This window comes from Mixophyes fleayi, chromosome 2, assembly GCF_038048845.1.
Source record: "Mixophyes fleayi isolate aMixFle1 chromosome 2, aMixFle1.hap1, whole genome shotgun sequence".
NCBI lineage: Eukaryota > Metazoa > Chordata > Amphibia > Anura > Limnodynastidae > Mixophyes > Mixophyes fleayi.
The window spans coordinates 265,095,028-265,103,524 of record NC_134403.1 but is presented as its reverse complement, the minus strand read 5'-3'; positions in this window follow the sequence as shown (position 1 = coordinate 265,103,524).

Here is an 8,497-nt window from a genome sequence, read left to right as displayed (position 1 = left end):
AACACAGGATATACACAGGCACCTTATATACAATCCACAGTAACATGCACAATATATATATAAATGACTGAACAGGTCTGCAAATATAGGAAGTCTCTTGAAGTAGTCCAGCACAAGTTAACACAGTCAATGATGGCAATAGACTCAGCGGATAGCAGACTCCAGAGGAGAACCAACACAGTCCAGCAAGATATGCAATACACCAGCACAGTCAATGAGAAGTATGCATACCGTGGTTCAGAAGCAGGTAGTCAGATAGGAGTGCAGGGATACCTGAGCGGCAGGAGGCCGGCTGGATGAGAAGTCCCAGGATACCTGAGGCAGCAGTCAGTAGGTGCAGCGCACAGATAAGTAGACCAACAGGGACACGAATCCACAGGAATCAATAACACGTGGAACTGGACTCACGCAGGACCCAGGAGAGTGGAGATGATCCAGCAGAGGAGTAGTAGATGAGATATAAATCCAATGCAGACAGGAGGGTAGACCTGCGGGACACGTGAAGGCGTGGAGAGCGGATCAGCAGTAGATGGATGATAGCGCGGTCAGCAGCAGCAGGGCTCTGCGGTACACGGAGGTAACCAGTAGCAACCAATAGTTGTCAGTAGCGATGGAACACGGGATAGCAGAGTAGACCAGGAGCTGTTGATCACGGAGAGTAGCAAATGGCAATGAGAGCAGCAGTCTCGAGGAAACACAGGAGAGCTGAGAAGAGACTGCGGTGCACAGGAGCAGCGGATAGGAATCAGCTAACTTGTCACGATGATGAACACAGGCGAGTTGTAGGCTGGAGGCTGTAGTGCACGGAAGCAGCGGGTAGACATCAGCTAACAATCCCGATGATGAACACAGGCGAGTTGTAGGCTGGAGGCTGTAGTGCACGGAAGCAGCGGATAGACAACAGCTAACAGTCACGATAATGAACACAGGCGAGTTGCAGGCTGAAGGCTTGTAGTGCACGGAGGCAGCGGATAGGAATCAGCTCACGGACTTCATGAGGAACAGGTGAGTGGATGTAAAGTAACGGTGAGAGTGCACAGAGGCAGCGGGTAGGAACCAGCAAACAGTCACAGTGAAATATAATAGCGATGATGTGGATAGAGGACTGAAATGCACGGAGGCAGCGGATAGGAATCAGCAAACAGTCACAATAATAAGTAATAGCGTTGAAGTGGTTTGGAAGACTGTAGTGCACGGAGGCAGCGGATAGGAATCAGCTAACAGTCACGATGATACAGTTGATGGTAGAAGTGGTATGGGAACCACAGTAGTAGAAGTGGTTTGGAAACCACAGGAATCAGCAGCGCTGAAAACACGAGGAATACAGGAACACCTTCAGAGACTCATAGGGAATGAGACTCCAAGATCAGGCAACGTGGTGTTGACCACAGGTGCTTAATATAGGGAGGTTGCCTGATCTGCCAATTGAGTTAAAGGGACATACACTGAAGTATAGGAAAGGGCTGCGCATGCGCAGACCCTCAGGATGGAGGACGGCCACGGTTCCTAAATGTCCGGGAAGAGGCACTCACGGTCCGGTGAGTGACAGACTGCCATCTAAGCCACAGACAGTAATAGCAGACTTGAGTTTTACCATCGGAATTCCAGCAGCGCGGGCGAACCCGATGTCAAGGAAGTTGCCTGCAGCTCCACTATCAATGAAGGCTGACAGGTCCACAGTACGAGCACTGAACGTGAGCTGTGCAGGGATCAATACAGCATTTTTTGGGGAGACAATCTGCAGACCTAGGTGAACTTTCCCCTCGTTCCCTAGGCATGCTCTTTTCCCGGCTTATTTAGGCAGGAACGGGAGAAGTGGCCTTTTGTGCCACAGTAGAGACATAGGCCTTGTGATCGTCTCCTATCTCTTTCCTCAGGGGAGAGACGATATGCTCCTAATTGCATAGGTTCCTCACCATCCGTGGCAACAGGAATGAAGGCGGATGGAGGTGAAGATGCCTCCTTTTCGGTTTTCCGCTCTTTAAATCTCCTGTCGATTTTGATGGAGAGGTGCATCAGATCCTCCAGAGAAGTAGGAGATGGATATTGCACCAAAGAGTCTTTAATCTGTTCCGACAGGCCGAGACGGAACTGACTACGTAAGGCGGGGTCATTCCATCCACTATCAGGTGACCATCTACGGAATTCAGCGCAATATTCCTCTGCCGACCGCCGTCCTTGTTTCAAGGCCCGTAGATGAGCTTCTGCGGAGGCCATTCGATCCGGATCATCATATAGTAGACCTAATGCCTCAAAGAAAGCGTCTACGGACTGCATGGCAGGACTGGCCTGTGGCAAAGAAAAGGCCCAGGACTGGGGGTCACCTTGTAGGAGGGAAATGATAATCCTGACTCTTTGTTGCTCTGAACCAGAGGAGCGGGGTCTCAACCAGAAATAGAGCTTGCAGCTCTCCCTGAAATTCCAAAACAGGGATCTATTTCCAGAGAAGCGATCCGGCAAATTCACCTTAGGTTCACAGGTGGAACTCGGAGTGGGTTGTGAGGTTTTCGCGGCTTCTTCTTGGACGGACATACGCTCAGACAATACCTGTATCATTTGGTACAGGGACTCCACATGGCCTGCTAGGGCTTGCGCCGGAGACGGGGAAGTTCCGCTTCCATCCATCCCAACTTCGTCTCCGGAACATCTGTTTAGGGCCGGTTATAATGCTAGGAACCCCTCCAGCCGGCACAACACAACCCGGAGTCTACTCTGTCAATCAGGTGTTCACTGGAGCCCCTGATGGTGGGGACAGACTGGGTTGCAGACTGACAAAGGGTCGTGAAGTGTGTACCGGCTGGGGAGAACCCAGGCCAGCGGAGTGAGGTCCACGCAGAGGTCAAGGGCCGGCAGCAGGTTGCAGTTCCAGTAAACAAGCCGGGGTCAAGGGTCACAGGCAAAACAGGAGAAAGGGTAAACAGGCCAGAGGTCAGGGTCACGGGATACACAAGCGAAGTCCAAATCCAAGCCAAGGGTCATACACGTGAGATGAGTAGAAGTACAATAGACAGGAACAGGAACAAGCAGGTCAGCAGACTGGGTAGCAGAAGCTATAACCGGCAAAGAGGCAGCAGACCTCATTGCCTTAAATACCAATACAGACCAATCAGTAGTTGGATACACTGCTGCAGGCTAATTACTCATACAGAGCAGGGCCAATCAGGGCTTGTCCCTGAAATACACAGATGCAGGCTAATGCCTGTAATATCAGCCCACAAATTAAATCAGCCCACAGGCTGCCTGTCATGCGCATGCGCCCGCCTACCGCCGGGACGCAGTGCTATTTTAGAGGCGTCCGGCCGTTGCCTTGGTGACGGCCGGGCAGGAAGAGGAAATGACATCCCGGTCGTCAAGGTGACGGCTGGGACGCCAGGGAGAGCCAGAAGCGCGCTGCGGCGGCTGTGAGTACCGCCGCGGCTTGTAACAATAAACAAACAGAAAATGAAACACAAATTAACTACTGTAAAATTTGTCAATAGGTTCTACATTTTTTTTTAATGTATCTTGATTTTTTTATAAAAAAGGAGAAAGCATGGGGGATTGTAAACAGGGTGGGGGGGGGGGTCCAGGTGAGAAGGAGGGTCGGAAATTCGGAATCCAAGTGAGGGGCTGCCAATATGGCTGTTTCCTTGAGCTGTTAAAAATGGAAAAACTTAAGATTAGCAAACTTAGGTCATTTTGACAACATATATATTACTTTTATGGGCGTACTTTATATTATTGATGCTCAGGCTCGGTTCTTTGAAAAACTAGCTCCTCCAAACTTATGCAATCCGAGTACCCAGCTGAGCCGACGGGGTACTTTTGTGCGTCCTCGGAACTGAAATCGAGGCAGCACACCGTCTCGCAAATTTTGGATTCCATAAGTACAGTACAAACAGACACAGAAGGGGTAGGATCCTTCTTGACAGTGTCCATTGCAATTGGTCAGCGTCATTGCTAATACAGAAACAGGAGGGGTGGCAGAGTCCTTGTCACTCACCAGTCTCCAGTCACATTGCTGAGTGCCATCACTGACACAGAAACAGGGGTAGCAGACAGTGTTCTTGCCACTCTCCAGTCTCTAGTCAGATTGCTGAGTGCCATCGATATGGACTCTGATCAGTCCACAGAAGAGTAGGAGCAACAAGCACAAATCCCTAAAAATTAAATTGAGAATGCCATTTTGGATTTGCAACAGGATGAGGGTGATATTTGTGTAGCTGATGACAGCGCTAATGAGGATTTTGATTATGGTGATGTTGTTTGTGTAAGTCCTGCACTAGTGGAAGCAGTTCTTACCAGTGATAAAAACAAAGTCATTGCAATGCCTGGTAATAAGACCAAAAAATCCACTTCATATGTGTGGGATTATTTTACCCAAATCCTGTCAATAGTTGTCTAGCCATTTCTAGTGTTTGTAAAGCCACAGTCTGTAGAGGTAGGGACATCTAGGAACGTCATCCATGTTACGCCATTTGAAGCAAGTTCATGGCAAACTGTTGGGAAAATCAGAAAGTACTAAAAAAACAACAAACAGTCCAGCATCAGATAGCTCCCTTCTGGCGACTATGCTAGTATTAGATCTAGATCTAGAGATGAGCGCACTCGGATTTTGTGAATCCGAGCCCACCCGAACCTTTCCGATCCGAGTCGGATCCGAGACAGATCCGGGTATTGGCGCCAAATGAAAACTTGAAACCGAGGCTCTAAATCATAATCCCGCTGTCGGATCTCTCGATACTCGGATCCTATAAATTCCCCGCTAGTCGCCACCATCTTCACTCGGGCATTGATCAGGGTAGATGGAGGGTGTGTTAGGTGGTCCTCTGTCCTGCTATATCTCGTGCTGTTCAGTTCTGTGCTGTGCTGTGCTGTGCTGTGCTGTGCTCTGTGTTCTGCTCAGTCCAGTGGTGCTGTGTCCTGTGCTCTGTCCTTCTGAGTTCAGTGGTGCTGCTGGGTCCTGTGCTGTGTCCTGTTCAGTCCAGTGGTGCTGTGTCCTGTGCTCTGTCCTTCTGAGTTCAGTGGTGCTGCTGGGTCCTGTGCTGTGTCCTGTTCAGTCCAGTGGTGCTGTGTCCTGTGCGCTGTCCTTCTGAGTTCAGTGGTGCTGCTGGGTCCTGTGCTGTGTCCTGTTCAGTCCAGTGGTCCAGTAGTCCTGTGTCCTGTGCTCTGTGCTTCTAAGGGCATAGTTATTTCCCCATTATTCCCAAGTGTTTAAAAAAATAAAAAAAAGTTATTAAAAAAAATACAAAAAAATAATTTCAATTTTTTTTAATTACAACAAAATTTGCACAACCAATCCTGCAGTATAAGCCCATTGGTACTGCAATATTACCAAGTTCACACATTCAGCAGTAAAAGTCCAGTGGTACTGCAATATTACAAAGTTCACACATTCTGCAGTATCAGTCCAGTGGTGCTGTGTCCTGTGCTCTGTCCTGCTGAGTTCAGTGGTGCTGCTGGGTCCTGTGCTGTGTCCTGTTCAGTCCAGTGGTGCTGTGTCCTGTGCTCTCTGCTTCTAAGGGCATAGTTATTTCCCCATTATTCCCAAGTTTTTTTAAAAAAAAAAAAAGTTATAAAAACACACTAAAAAAATAAATAAAAAAAAATAATAATTATAACTAAATTTGCAAAACCAATCCAGAAGTATTAGTCCATTGGTACTGTCTGCAATATTACCAAGTTCACACATTCTGCAGTATCTTGTGCTACATATAATGGAGACCAAAAATTTGGAGGATAAAGTAGGGAAAGATCCAGACCCACTTCCTCCTAATGCTGAAGCTGCTGCCACTAGTCATGACATAGACAATGAAATGCCATCAACGTCGTCTTCCAAGCCCGATGCCCAATCTCGTAGTACCGGGCATGTAAAATCCAAAAAGCCCAAGTTAAGTAAAAGTAGCAAAAAGAGAAACTTAAAATCATCTGCGGAGAAACGTAAAGTTGCCAATATGCCATTTACGACACGGAGTGGCAAGGAACGGCTTAGGCCCTGGCCTGTGTTCATGACTAGTGGTTCAGCTTCACCCACGGATCTTATCCCTCCTCCTCCTCCCCCCCCCTACAAAAAATTGAAGAGAGTTATGCTGTCAGCAACAAAACAGCAAACAACTCTGCCTTCTAAAGAGAAATTATCACAAATCCTCAAGGCGAGTCCAAGGGTGTTGGTGGTTGTCAAGCCTGACCTTCCCATCACTCTACGGGAAGAGGTGGCTCCTTCCACCATTTGCAGCACGCCCTCTGCATATGCTGGAAGGATCACCCACAGTCCAGTTACAGATTTGGCTAATGAAGGTGTGAATGTTGTACACCGGGAGGAGGATATTGATGTAGCTGGCGGTGAGGAGGATGTTGATGATTATGATGCAGACAGATACCAAATTGCCTTTCTCAATTTCTATTTATATTCTAGATTATATAACGGCTGAATAGTTTTCTATTTTACTCCTAGTGGAGAGGGGATCTGATGCAGACAGATACCAAACTGCCTTTGTCCATTTCCTTGTATATTTGAATTTCTAGTTCTACAGTCTATGCAGGCTGCTTTTTTTATATTCAACTACAAGTGTAGGGCGGGGGGGGGGGGGGGGGCATAGATAGCCACCAAAAAAAGTGGTCCATTTAATTTCACTTTCTAGCTCCACAGTCTGTGCAGCCTGCTTTTTTTTATCTTCAAAGTATTTGCAAGCCTTGCAATCTAAATTAACAAGAGGTAGTGACGTGCTAGAACTCCACCCTCTATATGCTGTAGAGGATGGAGGAGCATCAAAAGGCCATTCAAGCCTACACAGCCACCTACGACATAGGAAACCCTCATTTTCTTCCACATCTATAGCTGCGAGGAAAAAGCTCAGTTTTCCTAAAAGAGGTGCTGGCGGGGATGCTGATAACATCTGGTCCGGACTGAAGGACCTGGCAACCATTGCAGACATGTCTACTGTCGCTGCATTGGATGCTGTCACAATTGAAAAAATGGTGGAGGATTACTTTGCTGACACCATCCAAGTAGACATGTCAGACAGTCCATATTGTTACTGGCAGGAAAAAAAGGCAGTTTGGAAGCCCCTGTACAAACTGGCTCTATTTTACCTGAGTTGTCCCCCCTCCAGTGTGTACTCGGAAAGAGTTTTTAGTGCAGCGGGGAACCTGGTCAGTGAGCGGCGAAGGAGGTTGCTTCCTCAGAACGTTGAAAAAATGATGTTTATAAAAATGAATAATCAATTCCTCAATGAAGTACAGCACTGCCCTCCAGATAGTACTGAGGGACCTGTGGTTGTGGAGTCCAGCGGGGACGAATTGATAATGTGTGAGGAGGAGGAAGTACACACTGTAGGGGGAGAGGAATCAGAGGTTGAGGATGAGGATGACATCTTTTCTCAGTAGAGCCTGTTTAGTTTGTACAGGGAGAGATGAATTGTTTTTTTGGTGTGGGGGCCCAAACAAACCAATCATTTCAGCCACAGTTGTTTGGTAGGCCCTGTCGCTGAAATGATTGGTTTGTTAAAGTGTGCATATCCTATTTCAACAACATAATGGTGGGTGGGAGGGCCCAAGGACAATTCCATCTTGCAACTATTTTTTTGGCATTATGTGACCATTCAACAGTCGTTTGCCATGTTCAAAAAGTAAAAGAAAATGCCAACAAATTCCATAAATTAAATCAAAAGTTAAATGCCCTGTCATTATTTAAAACAAGAGGTTTTGACGTGCTAGAATTAGTGTAGTGTTAAGATGTTATAAACACTAGACTTGGAACTTGGAGGAGGTATTGTGGCCCCGGTATCAAATTGGGTACCGGGGCCACCCCACTACGCAGTCCAGATACTTGTTTGGTGGAATTCTGACCAGTTGAGGGTGTATTTATTTTATTGTGGCCCCGGTATCAAATTGGGTACCGGAGCCACCCCACTACGCAGTCCAGATACTTGTTTGGTGGAATTCTGACCAGTTGAGGGTGTATTTATTTTATTGTGGCCCCGGTATCAAATTGGGTACCGGGGCCACCCCACTACTTAGTCCAGATACTTATTTGGTGGAATTCTGACCAGTTGAGGGTGTATTTATTTTATTGTGGCCCCGGTATCAAATTGGGTGCCGGGCCACTCCTCTAAGCAGTCCAGATACATTTATTGGTGCGAATCATACAAGTTCAGGGTTTTTAAAATATATTGTGGTGACCACTCCTCTACGCAGTCCAGATACATTTATTGGTGCGAATCATACAAGTTCAGGGTTTTTAAATTATATTGTGGTGACCACTCCTCTACGCAGTCCAGGTACATTATTCGGTGCGTTTCAGACCAGTTGATGGTTTTCTTATTATATTGTGGTGACCACTCCACTACGCAGTCCAGATACATTTATTGGTGTGAATCATACAAGTTCAGGGTTTTTAACTTATATTGTGGTGACCACTCCTCTACGCAGTCCAGGTATATTATTCGGTGCGATTCAGACCAGTTGATGGTTTTCTTATTATATTGTGGTGACCACTCCTCTACGCAGTCCAGATACA